The sequence below is a fragment of the Capricornis sumatraensis genome, chromosome 11 (assembly GCF_032405125.1).
Source record: "Capricornis sumatraensis isolate serow.1 chromosome 11, serow.2, whole genome shotgun sequence".
Lineage (NCBI taxonomy): Eukaryota > Metazoa > Chordata > Mammalia > Artiodactyla > Bovidae > Capricornis > Capricornis sumatraensis.
This window is the reverse complement of record NC_091079.1, coordinates 40,282,317-40,305,220: the sequence shown is the minus strand read 5'-3', so window position 1 is coordinate 40,305,220 and position 22,904 is coordinate 40,282,317.

The window sequence follows — 22,904 nt, the reverse complement described above, 5'->3', positions numbered from 1 at the left end:
GAGGAGACTGGTGGGCTACCATCCATGGGGTTGCAAAGAATCAGACACAACTGATAGGACTGAGCACACAGCACAATCCCCCACTTCAGTATTCTTGGGCTTCCCTGGTGGTTCAGCTGGTAAAGAATCTGCCGGCAATGTGGGAGACTGGGTTCAATCCCTGGGTTGGGAAGATCTCCTGGGGAAGGGAATAGCTACCCACTTCAGTATTTTGGCCTGGAGAATTCCATGGTGTTACAAAGAGCCAGACACGAGTGACTTTCACTTTCTGGATGTGCCAAGTGCTTCTTTAAATGGGTTTGAAGGAAGACAAAGTTCTAGGAGGAAAATATCTACATTTCATTTCTTTCACTGGATATTTAGTAATCTTTTCAAATCAGGAAGCAAATGTTTTTCCGGACAGAAAAATTTCTTGAAATTTCCTATTAAAAACCTCCTCTTCTGGGACTTTCCTGGTGGTCCAGTGGTCAAGATTCTGCGCTTCCAGTGCAGAGGTGCAGGTTCAATGCCTGGCCATCTCTCTAGCTGGGATCTGCTGGCCCCGCCCCCCCACCTGCTATCGGTCCTCTCTTGTCTTTTCTCTCTGGCGTCTACTGCCTCTTGAATCACTCTCATCTCTTTCCCCTTTCTGATTACTCGCCATGCATGTAGACACCAGCCCTGATCCTGTGTGCAGCCACCTGTCCAGATTTCGAGTCTACACACACCACCTCTTCATTCATCTTTGCTGCATCAAATCTACCCTTGCTCTAGGCTTGGCCTCACCCAACACCCATCTTGTCAAGGTCACGGGTGTCTCGGTTACTCTTTGTGGTGGGAACTGGAGTCTTGTCTTGCACTGTCTCGGTAGCATCGGTGCAGTCGGGCTCTCCGCTCCCAGCAACTCTTCCCGGAGCTCCCAGGACCCCACGCTTTCCTGGTTTCCCTCCCACCTCTGTGGATCCTCCTTAATCCTCTCTGTTGACATCTTCAGGATTAATCCTTTCCCCTTCTCTGAAAAAGCCTCTGAGAACTCCTTATTCAAGAATAATCCGTGCCCTGGACTGTAAGAGATTAGCTGCCTCCTACCGCCACTGCAACATCACCATTTATATGAAAAACAAGACAACTTCAGTGTCTGGGCCCCCAAATAATTATGTGAATACCTAATGTCATGACAATGGGATTCCTTGTTGGGGATAGGTAGGCAAATTCTGGACAAATCCGTGGACGTTGTTCTTTGTATGACGTCCTCTCTCATGAAGTGAAAGGCAAAGCCTAGCTTTGCAATAACAGCAAATCTCAGACTTAAAAGAAACACCTGTCTTACCCAGATCATCCAGAAACTGGAGCCAGAAGCAAGGATTAAGTTGCTAAGCTTGTTTAAAGAGGTACAGGCCCAGAAGCGTGAGGTAAGACGCAGGGGAGATGACAGGCCGTGTGTGTGACAGCACTTCAGACCCACCCGTCCACGTGGGACTCTGGAGCGGCCACAAGGGGGTGGGGTGGGCAGGATGAGGAGTGGTGTTTGCCCAGCTCCCCCCAACCCAGTCTCGGTCCTCCCTGTTCAAGGCTCACTCCCAGGCCCTAGCTCCCCACACAGACGTCTGGCCACACAGAGTGGCTCCTATGTCATCTAGAGCTCTATCCGAGTCTGCAAGAGGAGGAGACAGCCTGGGAGGGACCCCAGCTGACCGGGAGGAACGGGCAGTCGGAGTGCCTGAGTAGAACATCCTGGACCTTCTATACTGCCTCCTCATGAGGCGCTTGTCCAAGCCGAAGTTTAGCACTTCCAGAATTAGCTCCTCCTTTCATCAGACATCTTGCCTTGAGCTGAAACCTGACTCCTGACAGCCAAGGTGGCCTTGCTGCCTCCCGTGCTGTCCTTTCCGAGTCCAGGCACTGCTCACGTGTCCCTCCCACAGCCCTGCGGGGTCAGAGGGCAGTCCCCAGGGCACAGAGAAGGAGCATGATGCTTACGTACACCTGCCGGCAGGGCTGAGTGTCCATGGCCATCGTGAGGTGAACTGGACGTGAGCCTGAGCTCGGGCTGAGCCAGGCGCTGGACAGTCACCTATCCTGCCCACTGGCCCTCAGTCCCCAAGTGGAGACACCAAGGCCCTGTTTCCACAACTGTCCTGGGAAGCCTCCTGGGTTACACAAGTTTCCCTGAGGTCACCTTGGTATCCTGCCATTTCCACCCTGGAGTGCAAGCAAGGGATGAACAAAGTCCTCTTGGTTTCGAGCTTAATGTGGTCTTTCTCCAAGTAACATACACATACACACAGACACACATAAACACATACACCTACATAACACACAAACACATACACAGGCACACACACATAGACACAAACACATATACCCACATCACACACACACACATACATACAAATACAAACACATACACACATATGTACATACACATACACAGACTTCACCCCTAAAATCTTCCCCTACAGCATCTGGTATGGAACCTGATATGGGGAATTCACGGGTGCACTTCGCAGCTTACTTTACAGCATTTAGAAGTGTTTCTTGTCTTCTAGCAGAGTTATCAAGTGTTACTAAACTAAATTCATTTACAACGCTTCTATTCTGTTTCCAGAAAACTCTAATTTCTCAAGGACTGTGTGAAAACTGATGCAAAGAACTGACTCATTTGAAAAGACCCTGATTCTGGGAAAGATTGAAGGCAGGAGAGGAGAAGGGGATGACAGAGGATGAGATGGTTGGATGACATCACTGAATCAATGGACAAGAGTTTGAGTAAAGTCCAGGAGTTGGTGATGGACAGGAAGGCCAGGCGTGCTGCAGTCCATGGGGTCACAAAGAGTCGGACACAACTGAGTGACTGAACTGAACTGTGTGAAAACTAACTGCCAAACCATGGAAAGAGAAAATTAATGTTAGGATACTATTTCTATTCTGCAGTTTTTATTTGAAAAGTTCTGCATTCTGCATGTCACAGTGTTCAGTGATGAAATCCCTGATGGGGGCAGGTATTAAGTCACTCAGTGTGGAAGCCTGGGGAAGCCTCTGTTGACAAGAGCAGCGTGAGCTCATTTTCTGGGCAGAACTGTTGGGAATTTGTCACAGGAGACCTGCCCATATGGAGGCATGTGATGTCACAATGCTCCTAGGGAAGGCAGACTCAGAAAGTCCCCACTGAGCACACAGCACACTCCAGGGGCTGGACTGTGCGCTCAGCCCCAAGGGTGGGAGGCAGGGATACCCTGTCCAAGCTGCTGGCCTAGCTGGGCAGGAATGAACTTCTGGTGCCTCCTGGCCGAGGATCCAGCACACAGTGTCTGAAGGGCTTTGGCTCCCATGCCGGACCTTTGGCAGGGTGTTCCAGCACAGCTCAGGTCCCCTCCTCCCCCTGCGGCCTGCCACTCAGTCTCCTACTCAAAGATGTGTTTATTAGTAAGAATGACATTCCCAGTCTCATTTAGGGCTAAAAGGGGAGTTGTGTCTGACTCTGTGACCCTATGGACTATAGCCCACCAGGCTCCTCTGTCCAGGGGATTCTCCAGGCAAGAACATTGGAGTGGCTTGCCAGGTCCTCCTCCAGGGGATCTTCCCCATCCAAGGATCGAACCCAGGTCTCCCACGTTGTAGGCAGATTCTTTATGGTCTGAGCCACCAGGGAAACAAATAGGGAAGTGGCCCACAAAACGAGGACAAGAGTTAATTTCTCAATGAACACATTCTGCAGGGTTTTAGTGACTGATCCTCCCACCCTGTTAAAGGTAGAATGCTTGATTCTGAGACCCTGGTGTCATACTGGGGGAGGAGGAGTGGGCAGGAGGGAGAAGAGCGGAGAAGACAGAAGGTAACCAGAACTGGATCTCAGAGCACGCATCACAGTGAAAAGAGGGTCTGAAACCCAGACCTGATTGAAGTCCCATTCACTCCGTTTCATCACTCTTGGTGACAGTAAAAGAGGAGAGTGAAAAAGTTGGCTTAAAGCTCAACATTCAGAAAACAAAGATCATGGCATCTGGTCCCATCACTCCATAGGAAATAGATGGAGAAACAGTGGAAACAGTGTTAGACTTTATTTTTTTGGGCTCCAAAATCACTGCAGATGGTGATTGCAGCCATGAAATTAAAAGATGCTTACTCCTTGGAAGAAAAGTTATGACCAACCTAGATAGCATATTCAAAAGCTCTGCTTTGAATTACTTTGCCGACTAAGGTCTGCCTAGTCAAGGCTATGGTTTTTCCAGTAGTCATGTATGGATGTGAGAGTTGGACTGTGAAGAAGGCTGAGCGCCGAAGAATTGATGCTTCTGAACTGCGGTGTTGGAGAAGACTCTTGAGAATCCTTGGACTGCAAGGAGATCCAACCAGTCCATTCTGAAGGAGATCAACCCTGGGATTTCTTTGGAAGGAATGCTGCTAAAGCTGAAACTCCAGTACTTTGGCCACCTCATGTGAAGAGTTGACTCATTGGAAAAGACTCTGATGCTGGGAGGGATTGGGGGCAAGAGAAGAAGGGGACGACCGAGGATGAGATGGCTGGATGGCATCACTGACTTGATGGACGTGAGTCTGAGTGAACTCCGGGAGATGGTGATGGACAGGGGGGATTGGTGTGCTGCGATTCATGGGGTCGCAAAGAGTTGGACACAACTGAGTGACTGAACTGAACTGAACTCACTCCATTTAACCTTATCTGTGTCAATTTCCTGTTTTATTAAACAGTCACCTCCTCTTACCTAGTCTGGCTTTACCCCACCCTGGTTAAAAAGTGGGCTTTACGTACCTGACAGTTGACATAAAGGAAAATTATTATTAACATATGTGAGCCTTGGCCAAAACTCACGTTGAGGTAGGGCTGGGTGTGTTGTCTGATCCACGATGCTGGTGTCTCAGGAAGTCAATGTTTTACTTGAGGTCTGCATGGAAATGAGGGGTGGGGCAGGGCTGTCTTCTGACCCACCAAGGGGCAAAACCTGGCAGCTATCTCTTCTGTCTCAGCCGGAACCTACCTCTGGAGGCGGGCAGACCCAAGGCCATCAATGTCCCAATGCGCTGATAGTGTAAACATTTAGCTTTAGGGTTCTTTAAAGGGGATTTGGCTTTTTCAATGAGCTAATTGAAATGGCAAAATGAAAACAAGAAGAATATAATTTACATTACCCACAGAGTGTACAAAAATACTGTCCCCCTATGGAAATACTTTAAAGTCTTACCTCTGACTGATACATCCTACAGTCAATGCACACTAAGGAAAGAAACTAAGAAACTAGTAATAAACAAGTAACCTTGGACACAGAGTCTAGGAGAAAGCTTTGAAGTTGTCTCTTAGCCAGTGCACTCAAGTAGAACATGAAAAGACATGTTAGGCTGCTACTTGGGTTGTTTCAGCAGCACTGAGAGGCCAGGAGCCATGTGGGGTGTGGTCTTTCCCACCAGTGTAACATTCACCAGGAGGAGGGACCAAAGATCCAGGGTGACTGGCAGGCAGGTGCTAACAGCTGCAAGGTCTTTGGAGCATTTTAGCCCTTTAACCAAACAAGTCTCCTCGGCAAAAGCCTCTCTTGCCCCCTAAAGAAGCCCTTTAAGAACCATCAGAGTGTTTCAACATCCACTTTGCTCTAAATCGCTCAGTCGTGTCAGACTGTAGCCCACCAGGCTTCTCTGTCCATGGGATTCTCCAGGCAAGAATACCAGAGTGGGTTGCCACTTCCTTTTCCAGGGGATCTTCCCAACTCAGAAATCGAACCCAGGTCTCCTGCACTGGAAGATGGATTTTTTGCTGCTGAGACTCCTGGGAAGCCCTTTAGCTTTAAATAGCAAGAAAAATTGGTGGAAAGCTTGTCAGAGACCTTAGTGGAAGAGAGCTAGAAACAGGGGAGCCCGGAGCTGTGTGTGGTAAGGATGTATGAACCCGTGTTGCTACCAGGCAGCGAGACAGGAATATCAGTGGTGATGCACTCACCGTAATCATCACTAAGACTGGTCAGCACACTCCTGGTGCAGTGAGCTCCATGGACTCCCATCTGAACATGCTGTGTCTGAAGCTGCACCATAACGTGAAGCTTCTAGTGCTTTCAGACAGGCCTAGCAGGCACTGAAATGTGATTTATGCAAGGAGAAATCACCATCCAAACATGGGTGTTGTAATGTTGGATACCAAGTGCTTATTAATTTAAATGGTCTTTGGAAATTACTGGCAATAAAATGTTAATAACTGGTACAATATTAACACTGAATGCAATTAACTTGCTAATAAAATTAGTATCCTGAGTGACCATACATGAAAGAGTGTAAAAATGTTGGTTTCAAAATACATTAATGGTGCTACATAGCATTTTAAGATCATAAAAAATAAAACGTGAGGTTGGAGAGAGAAGGAGAAAGTATACGGTTAATGATTCTGAATGTAACTCAGTCTGCAAGCCACTGCACGTCGTGAGGACATTCTCTACGATGAACTGGATTTTCTGCCCTAGTGAGTTCTAGAAGTAGCCTCTTCAATATCAAGAACAAGAACCAGGAGTGCTGGTTGCATAACTTCACCGAAGAGGTGAGAATGAAAGGAGAGTTTGGAGATGGAAAAAAAAAAGCCCCCAAGAGTGTGAATGACTGGTTCAAGTTCACGCAAGGGTCTTGAAAACAAGTCTTCAGACAGGTGCTGGGAACCTTTGGTGGTGGCCAGCCTGGCTGCGATGACTTAAATCATTCCACTTGGAGACACAGCTGGGGAACCTCGCTCTCAGTGAGGAGTCAAAGCAAACAAGTGGCACAGAGTGAAGCAGGGCCCGATTTCTGGGACACCAGCTGAGTGTTTGTGTTCTGACTCCCATTAGAATATTTTCACTGGAGTTTTTTAAACTTTTACTTCAACCGTGTCCCACACCCAATATTTGCAAATTATATATCTGATGAGGGATTAATATCTAGAAAATATAAAGAACTCAAACTCAACAACAACAGCAACAACAAAAACCCATCAACCTAATTTTTAAAGGGCAAAATTCTTGAGTAGACATTTCTCCCAAGAAGACACACAGGTGGCCAATAAGCATAAAAAAAGATGCTCAGCAACACTATCTACTAAGTAAATGAAAATCAAAGCCACAAGGAGAAATCACTTCTCATTAGGATGGCTCTCATGAAAAAATAAAGCAGAAAGTTGCAAGTATGGGCCAAGATGTGGAGAACCTGGAATGGTTGTGCATCAGTGGCGGGACTACAAAAAGATGAAGAAAAGTATAAACATGTATGCCAATTCCTCAGACAAAATTTTTTATTAATTAATTAAGTTTGGTTGTGCTGAGCCTTTGTTGCTGCAAGAGGGCTTTCTCTGGTTGCAGCGAGCGGAGGGCTGCTCTCCACGTTGTGGTGCATGGGCTTCTCATTGAGGTGGCTTCTCTTGTTGTGCAGCACAGGCTCTGGGGCTCTCAGGCTTCAATAGCTGTGGTGCACAGGCACTGGTTGCCCCATGGCATGTGGGATCTCTCCTGATCAGGGGTTGAACCCGAGTCCTCTGCCTTAGCAGGCAGATTCCCATCCACTGTGCCGCCAGGGAAGCCCCCATTAGACAAAATTAAACACAGAATTACTATATGATCCAGCAATTCCACTTCTGAGAAAATACCCTATAAGTATTGAAAGCAGGAACCCAGACATTAGTTAATAGGCCCAGGTTCACAATAGCATTAATCACAGTGGCCAAGAGATGGAAGGCAACCTAACGATCATCACTGGATAAATGGGCACACAAGGTAGTATGTACTTACAGTGGAACATCAGCCTTAGAAAGGAAGGGGGTTCTGAGACAAGCAACCACAGCTGAACCTTGAGAGCACTATGCTGAGTGAAGCGTCTGTCTCAAAAAGACAAATACTGTGTCTCACTTGTGTGAGATACAAAGAGGAGCCAAATTCATAGAGACAGAAAGTAAATGGTCGGGACCAGGGTCTGGGGAGGTGGAGTTAGCATTTCACAGGGACAGAGGTTCGGTTTGGGAATGTGAGAATGTTCTGGAGGTGATGGCGGGAATAGTTGTCCAACAGTGTAAAATATACTTAGTGCTACTGAACTGTACATTTAAACATGGTTAAAATGGTAAATTTTATGCTTTATGTATTTTACCACAATTAAAAAATTCATACAAAGTAAAAAGAAAAAACCTAATACAATTCTCTTTTGAATATTATAATAAAAAATAGTGACCAGGAAAGAATGAAAATGAGGTCTCATGCAATATGAAAGGGGCTTCCCAGGTGACTCAGAGGGTAAAGAATCTGCTTGCAATGCAGGAGACACCGTTTGATCCCTGGGTCACCAAGATCCTTTGGAGGAGGGCATGGCTACCCACTCCAGTATTCTTGCCTGGAGTATCCCAAGGACAGAGGAGCCTGGCGGGCACACACACACACACACACACACACACACACACACACACACGCAATATGAAAGATAACAATGAGTTCTAAAAACTTTTGACACTCACAATTATTTGAACAGAAGACTGTCAATTTCCTGGAAAAGAATTTCTTTAACTTTTAAAATACTTTAGCCACTTCAAAACATGGCTTTCTGCCACATTATTACAGATGCTGTGGGAGAAAGATTTCTTAGGTCCTATTCAGGGACCTGTTTGCTATGTCCAGACAGTTTTTCTGTTAAAAAAAGTCTATCTTCTATTTAAACCAAATGTCTCCCATTGCAATTTAGTCTCATTTCTTCTTTTTTCAATCTCCAGAGAATTTGTTGTATTTAATTTATTAGAGAGGATTCCATTTCCAGATTTTTAAACAATGTGTCAATTAAGCTGTCTTTCTGGAAGCAACCTGCATCTTAGGTTTTCAAAACGTTTCATTTCCTTCACAGAAACAGTGCCGTGGAGGAGCTGGATCCCTGAGACTGAAGCCTCCTTTACAAACACCAGTCCATGGCAGCCACAGTGGTTTGGGTCAGTCCCTGCTGCTGCTGCTGCTAAGTCACTTCAGTTGTGTCCGACTCTGCGTGACCCCATAGATGGCAGCCCACCAGGCTCCCCCAGCCCTGGGATTCTCCAGGCAAGAACACTGGAGTGGGTTACCATTTCCTTTTCCAATGCATGAAAGTGAAAAGTGAAAGTGAAGTCACTCAGTCATGTCCGACTCTTCACAACCCCACGGACTGCAGCCTACCAGGCTCCTCCGTCCATGGGATTTTCCAGGCAAGAGCATTGGAGTGGGGTGCCATTGCCTTCTCCGGGGTCAGTCCCTATGATGTTACTAAAACAACAAGGACCATCTGCTCCCAGCCAGCATTCCATCCTGGTTAAGGAGCTGTGTTAAGGAATAGGTTTAGCTTTCTGTGACCAATCTATTCTGTAATCAGATAATTTTCTTTCTTGATGTACTATTTTTAAAATTTTTTTATTTATTTTAATTGGAGGCTAATTACTTTACAATATTGTGGTGGTTTTTGCCATACATTCACATGAATCAGTCATGGGTGTACATGTGTTCCCCGTCTTGAAACCCCCTCCCACCTCTCTCCCTATCCCATCCCTCAGGATCATCCTAGTGCACAGCCTTGAGTACCCCGTCTCATGCATCAATCCTGGACTGGCGATCTATTTCACATTTATGATGATATACATGTTTCAATGCTATTCTCTCAAATCATCCCACCCTCGCCTTCTCCCACAGAGTCCAACAGTCTGTTCTTTACACCTGTGTCTCTTTCACTGTCTTGCATACAGGGTGATGTACTATTTAATTAATGAATAAAAGATTAAGAAGGGTAGAGTTTTCGGCCACAAAAAATAAAATAATGCCATTTTTAGCAACATAATGCATCTAAAAACTATCATACTAAATGAAGTCAGACAGGGAAACACAAATATCATGATGATATCACTTATATGTGGAACCTAAAATATGACACAAACAAACCTATCTATGAAACAGAAACAGATTCATAGACATAGAGGAAAGACTTGTGCTTGCCAAGGGGGAGGGGATGTGGGGCAGGGAAGCACTGGGCATTCAGGATGAGCAGACAGAAACTTTTATATACAGAATGGATAAACAACAAGGTCCTACTCTATAGCACAGGGAACTATATTCAATACCTTATGACAAACCATGAGGAAACAGAGTATGAAAAAATATATATATGTATGTGTGCATAACTGACTCACTTGGCTATATAGAAGAAATTAACAGCATTGTAGGTCAACTATACTTGAATAAAATAAATTTAAAAATAAAGAATGCTAGATAATGGCAAAAAAAAAAAAAGGATTCCGTGGTTCCTTCACCTAACTCCTTCTACCAAATTTCATACACACACACACACACACACACACACACTAGAGGTTTGAAATTTAAAAATACATATTTTTTATAAGTTTTCCTTTTGGAATTCTCAATCACAAAGTATATCTAATAGAAGCTATTAATCTCATTGCAAGTAAAATAAACTACACCAATAAATCTGTATTTCTAGGATAGTTTCTACCTGGTTAAATATTTGCATAATCCAGGAACTGGAATAAATATTCAGTACAGAACTGGAGGTCAAGCTTTTTCTGTTCTTATCTATTTCCTCATTCCCCCAAGAAATGACATGCTGCTAAAATTTACAGAAAGAAAAAGCAGAATGCAATCAGTACATTTTAAAGGTAACTTCATATTTTGATCCATGAATGAGAATACAAAATGTTTTACAAATATATTCTTAGCAAGGAGGCTGTTTTAATTTGTGGGTTATCAGCATTCATTTCTCTTAGTGTAAATCATTCGTTTTCCCGTCTCTTTAAAACTTAATAAAAAGCGACTTAAGAAGGCAGAACTAATTAGGCAACATGTGTAACCACTGAACTTAGTGGCCAGAACTCCTGAGTGAAATCACCCACAGCCTGCAGGCGCTCACAGAGTCTGGCCCCTCCTGCTGTTTCATTTAACAGCACCCGGTCACCCCCAATTGCTACCACCTCTGTGCAACTTCTCTCTCCTCAGATTATTTTATTTTTTATCTAATTCATATATATTTTAATATGAATGATCTATGATGACCTTTCTTTTTTTCTTTATTGCCACTCCACTCGTGGGATCTTAGTTTGCTGACCAGGGATCGAACCGGCTCGCCTTGCATTGGCAGCTCAGAGTCTTAATCACTCAGCTGCCAGGGAAGTCTCTCAGACTGTGTTAAAGAAGGGAGGGGTCACAACTTCTCTCTCCCACACAGTGTGATGCTGTGGTTGCTATGAGCCCCTGCCTTTCACACACACTTCTTACCATCTGTTATTTCCCTGAATTAATCCTTCTAACGAGGGAAGGATGGTCTCACCTTACTAAAACAAAAGAAACTGTAAAGGCTCTGTTATGATGGAAGACAGAAAGATGATTTTCTTTTCTTTTTTACTAAAAAGGCATTTCTTTACTTTAGGAAAAAAAAATATTTCAAGGAAATAAATATTGACCTTTTCATTAGTACATTCCTTCTTGTTTTCAAGGAGGGTGCTGGGCTATGACACATAATGACTTTGAGCATTTCGAAAAGGGCAGAGCTTTCACAATCCATCAACAGAACCCGAAGTCCCTGTGTGTGTAACCACCTACTGGCCCATGGGCTTATCTGAAAAGGCACGGCTGAGAAGGAATGTTGAAATTTAAAAGGCCATTGTCCTTGGTATAGACAACAGCTTCCTAGAATTCAGCAGTCCTATTTCCTGTCATTTTCATCTTTGGGAAAGTCATGATTTCTGTGAGATGTAACATTTATTTATGGTACTTTTAAAAAGTGTTTCATATGAGCTATTTTCTGATAATTACATAAGGATAAAGTTAGAGGTTGAACCTCAGGTAAATTTACCCACAAACACACCCACATTTATCGATTTAAAAAAAGCGCAAAACACTCTTTCATGTACTCTTATATAACTTATGGCTAAAAACATTTATCTTAAAAGCATGATCCATCATGATTTTTTTTTCTTATTTTTGATTCAACAAGTTAAAACATCGTTGGACTGTCTTTCATGCTGATTGCAAAGCAATGAACAAAATCCCAATGTACAAAATTGTACTCATTGCATAGATCCAAATGACTGATGAATGGAATGCATGCACCTCAGTTGTTTGAAGCTTCTCAGTCAATTACAAAATAGATGAAGAATTCAGGACTCTAATGTGAAATTAAGGAGTAGGTGAGAAATGCTAAATAAAGGAATCTGCTCCTATTCAAAGAACATTTTGCACATTTTGTAAAAATGTGCTGCATTTTATAAAAATCTAGCATCACTGTTACTAAATTCTTTTTTCTCATCTCATCTAAAATGGCAAAGAATGAAAAACTTCAGGTACTTTATTCAATTAAACTGTGATATATTTTAAAAGTTCTGAGTTTGAAATTTAATAAGGGACTAGACCCTATTTCTCAAAACTCTGATCCTCAGACCACCTACATCAGAGTTATCTGAGTTGTATTTTTCTCTTAAGGCCTTCAGCTGATTGGATAAGGCCAACCTATCTTGTGGAGGGTACTCTGCTTTCCTCAAAGCCTACTGACTTAAATGTTCATCCCATCTTAAAAATACCTTCACAGCAACATCTAGACTGGTGGCCAAATATGTAGGAACAATGAGCCAGGCACTTGACATTTACAATTAACCATCGCACAGTGGGAAAATAACATTGAATTGATACATGCTTTATCAATGTAGTAGTATTTCCCTTTTCAATAGAATATTAGAGTTGGAAAGATGTTTAAAAATGAAGCATCTTCACATCAGAGATGCTCAGATCACAGTTGACAACTATCAGAATCACAAAGAGCTGTGTCCTTCAGTTATCTGCTGCTTCCCCAATGACAGACACAATCCTGGCACTCAAGGATGACTTAGTGACTTCCTAACACATACAGCACCACCACATGTCAGGCCCTGTTTCTTCACAAGGATCATTAAATCCTCATGACTGTTTTGGGACATGGGTCCTCTCTGACCCCACTCTACAGATGAGGAAGCAAAGGCGTGGAGACACTGAGGACCACACCCAAGCTCAAGTTGCTGCAGGAAGCAGAGCCAACACTCACATCAGCCACTGTGACGCCTGCGTACATTTGCTGAACTGACTAATGTAGCAGTCCTGTGACCCTCAGAGTCTCAGAGGAGCACAGCTCCCTATGTTGTTCAGAGCCCCTCCTTTGGCCTCCTGCAAGGGAGGGAAGTGGTCCCAGCAAATACCAGCTCTTCCCCCAAATTCTCCCTCTTGCCTCTTCAATCCCACCCAGAATTCCTCAGCATCCTTCACGCTGCCTGGGGTGGGTGACTTGTTAGTGTTGGGAGAACTCACTTCACAGCATCTGGTCAGTCCTTGGGGAAATGTTCTAGCACCGCTTTTAGGATCTGACTGTCCTTGACGTGTGTTTTATAGTTTACTATTTTGAGTTCTCTGCAAAACCCAGATAATAGTGAAAGTTGTATGGATTAATATCATGGTGTCTTAGCAAGGCTTACAAGACCCGTGGTTCAGTGTTAAATTGAAAGTTCTGTGAACAAGACATTATTTCATCTTATTCATTTAATTCTGTCTGCAAAATGTGAAATACTTCTTCTCTACTTATTTCCTCCCAAGTTAATTAGGGTCCCAGAGTCAACTCCTATTTATAGAGGTGTTTTCTCAGACCAGAGTAGACACCCAGGGATCCCAGGGATCTCACAGAATGAGATCCTAAAGGGTTTTTGATGAACCTTGATTGCAGAGGTAACTCACATGTGTCAACTGAAAGAAAAATGCTCAACATAAGAGCTGTGAGATGTTTTATTCAAGGTCTTATTGAGAACTGTGGGCTTTCTTGGTGGCTCAGATGTTAAAGAATCTGCCTGCAGTGCAGGAGCCCTGGGTCTGACCCCTGGGTTGGCAAGATCCCCTGGAGGAGGGAATGTCACCCCATTCCAGTGTTCTTGCCTGGAGAATCCCATGGATAGAGGAGCCTGGTGGCCTACAGTTGATGAGGTCACAAAGAGTCAGACACAATCGAGCAACAAATATACACACACACGCATTGGAGAACTGTAGCCTGGGAGGCAACCTCTCGGGAGCTCTGAGAAGTTGTTCCAAAGAGTGGGAGTGGGAGTGGGAGTGAGAGGTGACTTTATTCATCCTTTCGGCTGGGGAATACATGCAGGCAAGTCTACATCTCAGTAAAAGGTTACTGGCAGTCACAAAGTTATCTTAAGTTAATCATTTTAGTTCTTTTCTCTGATGGGAAGACGCAAAACTCTGGGTTCATCATCATTCTTCCTGAGACACACATCTTACTTTCTAGTGGCCTGTTTTTCTCACACCATCGCTTTAAGCCCCTCTGGCTGAAGAAGAGGACACAGGCCTGCAGGGTGTCAGTCCCGGCACAGGCTGGGTGGTAAGCCAGGTCTCCAAGCTCCATTTAAACCAGGCTTGCTTAGAACTTGGATTAAGACCCCAAGACAGTACAAGTGCCATCTCAAGAAGACACGCAAAGGCCCTCTCCAATAGCTTGCCACGGGCCCCAGGTGGGCAAGTCCTCGTTCTCAGACGGAGGGAAGGTGAAGTGCAGGGGCTCCATTCTGGGATAAAGGGGAAGGTGGATTTGAGATATTCGAGGTGAACTGATTGCTCAAACAGCCTCTGACCGAGTCCTGGTACACTTATTTCCTGTGTTTCGGGAGAAGAGATTCTGTGGGCTACACTCCTTTGGAGGAAATTACAGAAAAGTGTTAAGTAGTTAAACAATAAAACAAAACAACAGGATCTCTCAGTTCTTGCAGCCACAGATGTACTGGCACAAAGAAGGGCATATGGTCTGCCGTGGGACACAGTTTCCACTGAATGATGCCGTGAGCTTGTTAGAAATGCAAACCCACGAGGCCCATTGAGATCTTCTAAATCAGAATCCCCAGGGATGGAGCCTGCCAAGCTTCAGCTTGTGCTGCTGGAAAACATAACTTGTTTTGTACCAGGAGGCAGGAGAGTGGATGGTGGTGAACACCAGCCACCCTCACTGAGCCAGCCTGCTGCAGGCACTGCTCGGCTTCCAGACACAGAAAGATAGAAGGCCAAACAAATGCCTGTGTGCACAGAGCTCACCTTCTACAGCCATTTCCCAGGAGGCGCTAGTAGTAAAGAACCCCCCTGCCAAGACCCTCTGGCAAGACATCCCTATCCCAGTATTAATGCCTGGAAAATCCCACTGATAGAGGAGCCCAGTGGACTGTGGTCAATAGGGTTGAAAAGAGTCAGCCATGACTAAGTGACTTAGCACACATGCACGCACCTTCTAGAAGGGTGAATTTCATAAATGCATAAACAGCTCAATTTCCCATGGGGATGAGAGCTACAGTGAGAATAAAACAGAGTCATAGGGTAGAGAGTGACTAGCAAAGGCCTCGAGGGAACCCAGCCCTGAGAAGTGGACATTAGGATGAGAAATAAGAGATGCAAATGAGACAGTAAACTGTAAGCTGCACAGAGTGTGTTATGCTGTGTGTCCACAATAATTATGATTATTAAGATTCGGGGAAGCAGATACACATAATTAGTAGAAGAAGACTTTCTGGATCATGTAAAACCTGAATCAGGTATTTTGCCTGCCCTGCAAGACATTCTCAGAGGTTAAAGGAATTTATTCATAGAAATTGAAACCTGGAGTGACTGGAGGTGCAAACGCCTGAGAACAGCTTAAGTCACCCCTGGAGGCTCAACAAGTGTGGAATAAAACCAGGAAGCAGGTCCACTGGACCCACAGAACAGGACCAGGAAATCCTGCAACAGACTGACCCAGCTGACTAAATAAAGCTCTCCACAATTCTAAATAAAGAGATATTCAAAGCTCATTTAGAAGAGCCAATTCAAGCCCGTTAATCTATGGTATGCAAAATTTGTGGCAAGAAGTTATGCAGGCTTGAACGGTAAACTACACAATCCTCATTCTCTAGTCATTCTTCTCATCAAGTCCTTTTTTTGAGTCTATGTTTATAAAGTCCCAGGTGGAAGAACGCTCCTAATTTCACTATCATTATAATTGTACTACAAATATTAGGAAACGAGAACAACCTTGAGAGGTCACAGAGGTTGTAAACTGGGAAGGGAAGAGGTGAAGGGTCAGTGGAAGGGAGTACGAGGCGGCAACAGGAGACGAGGGCTGACACAGAAGGTCCTAAAGACGGGAATGGTAGTAGGAGACATAAGTGCCAAAGAGTAAACGCAGGGGAGCAGCAGCAGTGAGGTAAGTGAGCCGTCTCCACATCTGCTGTCGGAAGAGGAGAACAGTGTCTGCATGTGATCATCAATGAACAGCAGTTAACGTGTGATTTCAGGAAAAGAAATGCGCGTCCTAAGCATTTTTAAAGGAGTGGTGAGGAGAGTGGGTCAGGGATAAGGAAGGATGAGTGGAGGAACTGTCGATGGTTTCAGTTCTATAGCAAGATTTGGCTTTGATTCACCATGACACACGTGACTTTGATACAATTGAAAAATGCAAATTATAAAAGCCTCTCCAGGGACCGTTATAGATGAATCCCTGGGTGAGTAGGATCTGATGATGAACTTCAGGGCGGCTGCCACGCTCGGATGCTCACAGCAAAAAAGGCGCAGTTCTGGGTTCTTTGTGTCCTCGCATGGCAGGCAGGAGGGCTGAGGGAGCTCTGGGCTTCCCTGATGGCTCAGATGGTGAAGAATCTGCCTGCAATGCGGGAGACCATTTTGATCCCTGGGTCGGGAAGATCCCTTGGAGAAGGAAATGGCAACCCACTCCAGTATTCTTGCCTGGGAAATTCCATGGATAGAGGAGCCTGGCAGGCTACAGTCCATGGGGTCACAAAGAGTTGACCATGACTGTCTAACACTTTCACTTCTTCATTAGCTAAGTTAGGGGCAATACATATACATTTATGCTGGGTGCATTTCTGTTTCATAACTTTTATTGTTCTGTTCTCAGACTGAAAGGATCTTGAGTCATATTTTCAATTTTTTTTCTTGTTTGCAGCCGATTCTTTTACCTGTTCAGTGGCAAACAAAACTTTAAACCCTCTTATCTTGCCTCTGAGAACTGGGCCGGGGGTCCTCAGAAGGGTAGCTGTTACTAGAATTGTGTTTTAGCAGGAAGGAAGTGGCTTCCCATTTGAGAGCACATTTCTCAGCTTCATAACGCAGCAGTAAACAGGATTCCTGGGCTTCTGGCTTGAATATCTAGCAGAGAGACTTTTCACACTCTTATTCTGCTCTTTTCTTCTTGGAAAATTACTGCCCCTCGCCCACAACCTTTGCCAGTAGCTTGAGCCGTGAGAGTAATTCTGGCCAGCAAGTTGGATTATTCATCTGCTGGCATGAGTTAGCTGAAGAGCTCTCTTTCCCCATGGTTAGGACCGTGCAGAGCACATGTTGATATGGTGGGGTCTGGAGTGCTGAGCCAGCCCACTGAGGACAGCGACCTAGAGGTCACCTGATAGACTTGGGTCCTGGGAGCCAGCGCAGTGTTGTGTTGTAAGAGCGGCCCAGTCTTCCCTGTGCAGCTTGAGAGTAGCAGAGAGGGTTTTGTCAGGGAGCCACGCAGTGTCTCCTCCAAATCTGCACACTTGACCCTGAAAGCATTCTCTACTAATAACCATGATGGGAGGACAGTCGTCACCTGGGATGGCAACAAGCAGACCAGGATGTACGGTCATCTTCAGTCTGTGGCCTGAGAATGTCTGACAACCAGATAGCTGCTCAGTAACATTCTCCAGTGGTATGCTGGAATGCAGTTCAAACCACAGCAGATTGTGCAATTTTAGAGCCTAAGTTAAAACAAATATTCATTTCTAGTCAAGTGAGTTTTAGGTGTGAGCTCATAATCTCTGGAACTACTGAGAAATTTCAATTTGAACTACACTTTCAGATCTCCTGTGTCCATAAAGGGTCTTCCTTGGTGGCTCATCGGTAAAGAATCTGCCTGCAACGCAGAAGCCATAGGAAATGAGGGTTTGATTCCTGGTTAGGGAAGATCCCCTGGAGGAGGGCATGGCAACCCACTCTAGTATTCTTGCCTGGAGAATCCCATGAATAGAGGACCTAGCAGGCTACAGTCCATGGGGTCGCAAAGAGTCGAACACAGCTGAAGCAACTTAGCATGCATGCACACGTCCATATAGATGAAACATTCTGGGTTCTTGGTGAGGTCAAATTCTTGAGGTGGCTCTCCTGATCGGAGGCCGTCATCTCACAGTGCTTACTGCTAAGATGCCCGTTGTCTCCACTAGTGTGGACCCTTCACTCCTGGAGGTTCTACTGAGTCCATTCTACCCTACAGGCATGAAAAAACATAGTGAAGCTGGAAACATCAAGTGTAAAAGACCAGCCTCTCTAGCTATACTGTGCATCCATTTCCTCTGAGGTCTTGTCCCCTGCTTGGTAAAAAAGCTTTTGTTTTGTTTTGCTGCTCACTGGACCCAGGTCATCTGTTTCATTCCCATCTGGGGAAGCCTTGGGGCCTAACTGTTATGCAAACAAAGTCATCCTTCTGCCCTGCCAACAACTTCATCTCTTCAACAAAGTGAGGAGCCTTGTGACTTGGGTACCTGCTTAAACAGATCAAGGGAAAAGGAAAAGGTGCAGAATAAAAATATAAACCAGTATCAGAGATGTATTTCATCTTTCAGCCATTTAAGCAGAAATGGAAGGAAGCTCAGAAAACAGAAAGCCCTCCTCCTGTAACCTTCTGTTGGGGCTTACTACTGAGGTTGAAGTCCTCTGTGATTAGAACTCTGTTAGTTAATTCCTTTGTAAGGATTCTAGTTTTCTTTTCAACAGTTGTCTTGGTAAATATACTCCTGGAAGGAAACCAAGTTGATTTTTGTATGTGAAGCATCTCGATGTGAATCCCTTTATAGTAAGTTTTTTCAAACACAGTGCTAGTTCTGGAGCCAACAGGACATATCAATGAGAAGCAGAGGGAATAGCAGGTTAAAAGATCACACAGTGGGGGAAAGTGTGCACAAGACCAGGGAGGCGGCCACTCTGGGTCCTCCCAGTCTCAGGCAGTGTGAGGGACCAGGTGGAGGAGAAGAGCTGAGGTGCTGCCTGTGTTATGTCCTGGTTTATGTCTCTCCTGGCAGGGGGCAGTGGGAGCCATGTGATCCAAGCACCTGTGCTTTTGGACTGCCTCCGTCACCTAACCGTGACCTTCAGATTGGGCTACATTGAATACTCGTCCAGAGTGTTTGGGGTGGACCAGACTCTATCTGTAAATATGCTCCTGGAAAAAGCATAGAGTTTAAATCACGTTCTGATTTATTTAGCATTTTTGCTAAATGGAATGGTGCTGATGATTATTTAGACCCAGGCTTTGTTTTAGGATTTTTCACTTAAATTCTCTGTTCTGTCCTAATAATGGATTTGTTGACACAACCCATATTTTCAGTATTATTTTTAGCAAACTATTCCATTTAATGAGATTTTTAAAAACACTCTGTTCGAAGGCCAGTTGGTTCTAGTCAATTCCTCCTAATTACTGTGTTCAAGATTATCAACCTATTTAGAGCAGGAAGAAATCTATAAATACTAGGTACCACTTCAGTGCCTAGACTATTCATTGCTATGGTTCAGTTTTGGTCAATAAAGACAGGCTTATTGACCAGGGAATTTATCCTTTTCTTTTCAGAATTCAGATGCCAAGGCTCACACACACACACACACACACACACACACACACAGTCTGTTTATACTGTGACTCACTGAGGCAAACTCTCAGATGGATAACAAACTCTCACAGCAACAGTGACACACAGTAGACCTTTTAGCTCCGATGGAAGGCTCTGGGGTCAAGGGCACATAAAGAAAATGAACTTGGCTCTTTGTTGCTGCGAGAATCTAATGACACCAAATTCAGCTGCAGTTTACCTGCCAGACTTAGTCCCCCTTACCCCTTTGTACCCTACGTTCAGATGAGATAATCTCTGCTCTTCAGAAGTACACTATGAACAACCTGTTAATATTTCAGTGTTACTCTGTTACCCTTTGTTCTAAAATAACCATTCTTATTACCTTTGCAATACAAAACTCTCTTAATTTTGGACCTTTTTTTTTTTTTTAATGTTATTATGGGGCTTTTGGCTGATGTTGTTTTTAACTTTTCTTGGCTGTACAGCTTCTGGGATCTTAGTTTCCTGACCAGAGATTGAACCAGTGCCCCCTGCAGTGGAAGCATGAAGTCTTAGCCAGGGAGATTACTGTCTGAGCCACCAGGGAAGCCCTAATTGGCTATACTTCAGTGCAAAATAAAAAGTTCAATGAAAAAACGATGAGGGTTAGATTTCTCTTCTCTTAATGTTTAGTGAGGTCTAAAAATGGAACAACTTCCTGTTTCTATTTATTAGTGCCCGACTGCCCACAGTAGAAAAGATGGTGAAAACTTGTCTCCTTGGAGAAAGGAGAGGAAAGAGAGCTGAAAGTTTTCATGGAAACAGAGTATCTAAAATGCTATTTTTGTCAACAAAAATATCTTCACTATATTATGTTAGTAACTTAAAATATATAAACCTACAATATAAAGTTAGCTTATTATGGCAATTTCTTCCCTAAACTTCTTAACCACATAATGATACTTGAGTTCCAGAAAGCAGCCTGTTTTGCAAATTTTGAAACTAAGATAAAATGTAAGTATTTGTCATAAGGAAATGATTCTAACTTCTGTACTTTAAATTACTAGAGAGGGGCAAAATCTGATATGTGGAGGGAAGACAGGTTCCAAGGAAAGTGAAAAAGGAGGCTAAGATAACTATACAGTCATTAAATAATTATCCAATTGTTTAAGATAAAGCAATATATGTGATCAGTTCAAAATAGTTATTTCATCTATTTAAGTGTATATGGTAATAAACTATTTTATTCATCAACATCTTAGATCCATGACATAAAAACATATGAGTATAAATACAGCAATCTCTCAAGTGATTTTAGAAATGAAATTTGCTCCTTAACTTGGCTGGCACTTGTCCTTTTTTTCTTATTCTTATTTTCACTGAATCTATCGATTTACTTGGTAATAAATGGATACTACACATCACTGGCCAACTTAATATTACATAGTATACAACTGGAGTGGTAGGCATGTGCAACAAGATAAGTAATCCTAAGACTTATCAATTTAGGTGGTCAAGGGGCTAGCTGCATAGCTTTCTTTGAATATAAAGACTTCCAAACCAATGGAAAAGAGAAAAAGTGTTGATGTAGGAATCAGTAGTCCATTATCAGATAAGTTATTTTCAAGTAAATTCCTGAAAATGTGAGCAAGGAGGCCTAAAACAATCATTTAAATGTCTTTGGCATTTTTATGTATTGTCAGATAGAATGAAAGGCATTTACATATAAAAGCAATGTAACAGACACATGTTATGGCTTAATATGAGATTAAATTTCTAATTAAAATTCATTTTTATTTGGATAGTCTTCACCAACAGGTTTCATTCTCAATATTAAATAGAGCAGAAATTTTGGAAGTGACTTTGGGAGAGTATTTTCTTTTTAATTGCACATACAATTCCTTTATTACTTTGATTTCAATGGTTACTGAATTTGAGAAGCTAAAACCAACTTTTCTGCTTTTTAAGTATTTTGCTATAAATACTTCGGTGGAGGCAGGTGGGTGGACAGAGCAAGGTATATGTTTTTACATTTGTTGTTTGGTCTCAAAAGAATTAAATTCCTTACTGTTCCAGGTTGTTTTTTTTAAACACTCTCATCATAAAGTAACTTTACATAAACTTTGTCATACTTAAAAAAAAAAAAAACAAACCCACAGTAAGACGTTTCAGAAAATACAGACTAGCTTTGAAATGCTGGGAAACTAATGGAGTCTGAAGATCAGCCTGGCATTCTAGGTGGATAGTTTGGAGGGAAAAATAAAAAATAAAGAACAGTCACTAAAGGTTGAGGCCCCCAGAAGCAGCAGTGGTGCATGATTCTGGGTGACTTTCCCATTTGGAAAGGATTGTGGGAGAAGTCTTTCCCTTCACACCCTTAGTCCCTTCACACCCCCAGTCACGAATAGTATCTTTGAATGTGAACAAGATCAACAAAACATCAGATCATGGGTCAAAGGACTGAGAAAGCCTCATGAAGAAACCCTTGAGAAGGTCCATGAACAGTAGGTACAATTTCCTTAGCCATGTGATTTACAAACATTGGAAATACCAGGAATGGAGAGTTTTCACCAAAGCAAGTCTATTTCCACCCAGTTTCATATGTACGAATTATATGTAACATAGGGAGGAAAAAGTACTGAAAAAGTGTGTTTTCAAGCTTTCAGCATTGACCAGAATTGCCCAGAGGACTTGTTAGCTTGGGGTGGGGCCCCTTGAACTTGCACTTCTGGGAAGTGCCCTTAAGATTTGATGTCTCTGGGCCCAGACCACATTTTGGGAACCACTAATTTACACAAAGTCTATTTCACTTTTCTACTAGAGGATAGCCACCTAGATAGATTGTCATAGAGAAATCTTTAATTTTGACTATGATGTTTCTTACGATGTGGAGTTAGTCATGGTGGGACACAATACTAAGGAGATGCCTTGTAGTAAGTGTTGATGGCTGTAAAGATTGTCACCAAGTTCAGAGTTGCCCTTTTACCTGTCAGCTCTGAGGCTGTGTTATAGTTCCTCAATTTGTAAATTATATAGATATCATTTCTCAGGAATGTAGTTAGATGCTTTGTTCACATTTAAATTTAGTTCCACTCTAGAAAATATTGCCATCTTCCCAACAAACTAAATTCATGTTTCTTAAAATCAGTATGAAAATGCCACTGTGTTGCCCTTATTTTTCAGAGAAAAATAAGTACAGTGAAACTAATTCTCTTTTATTAGAGAGAAGTATTTTTATTGTTTTTTTGGGGGGGATAGGGAGAAGGCGATGGACTTGTAACTGTACTGAAAATAGTACAAGGAAATAAAATTG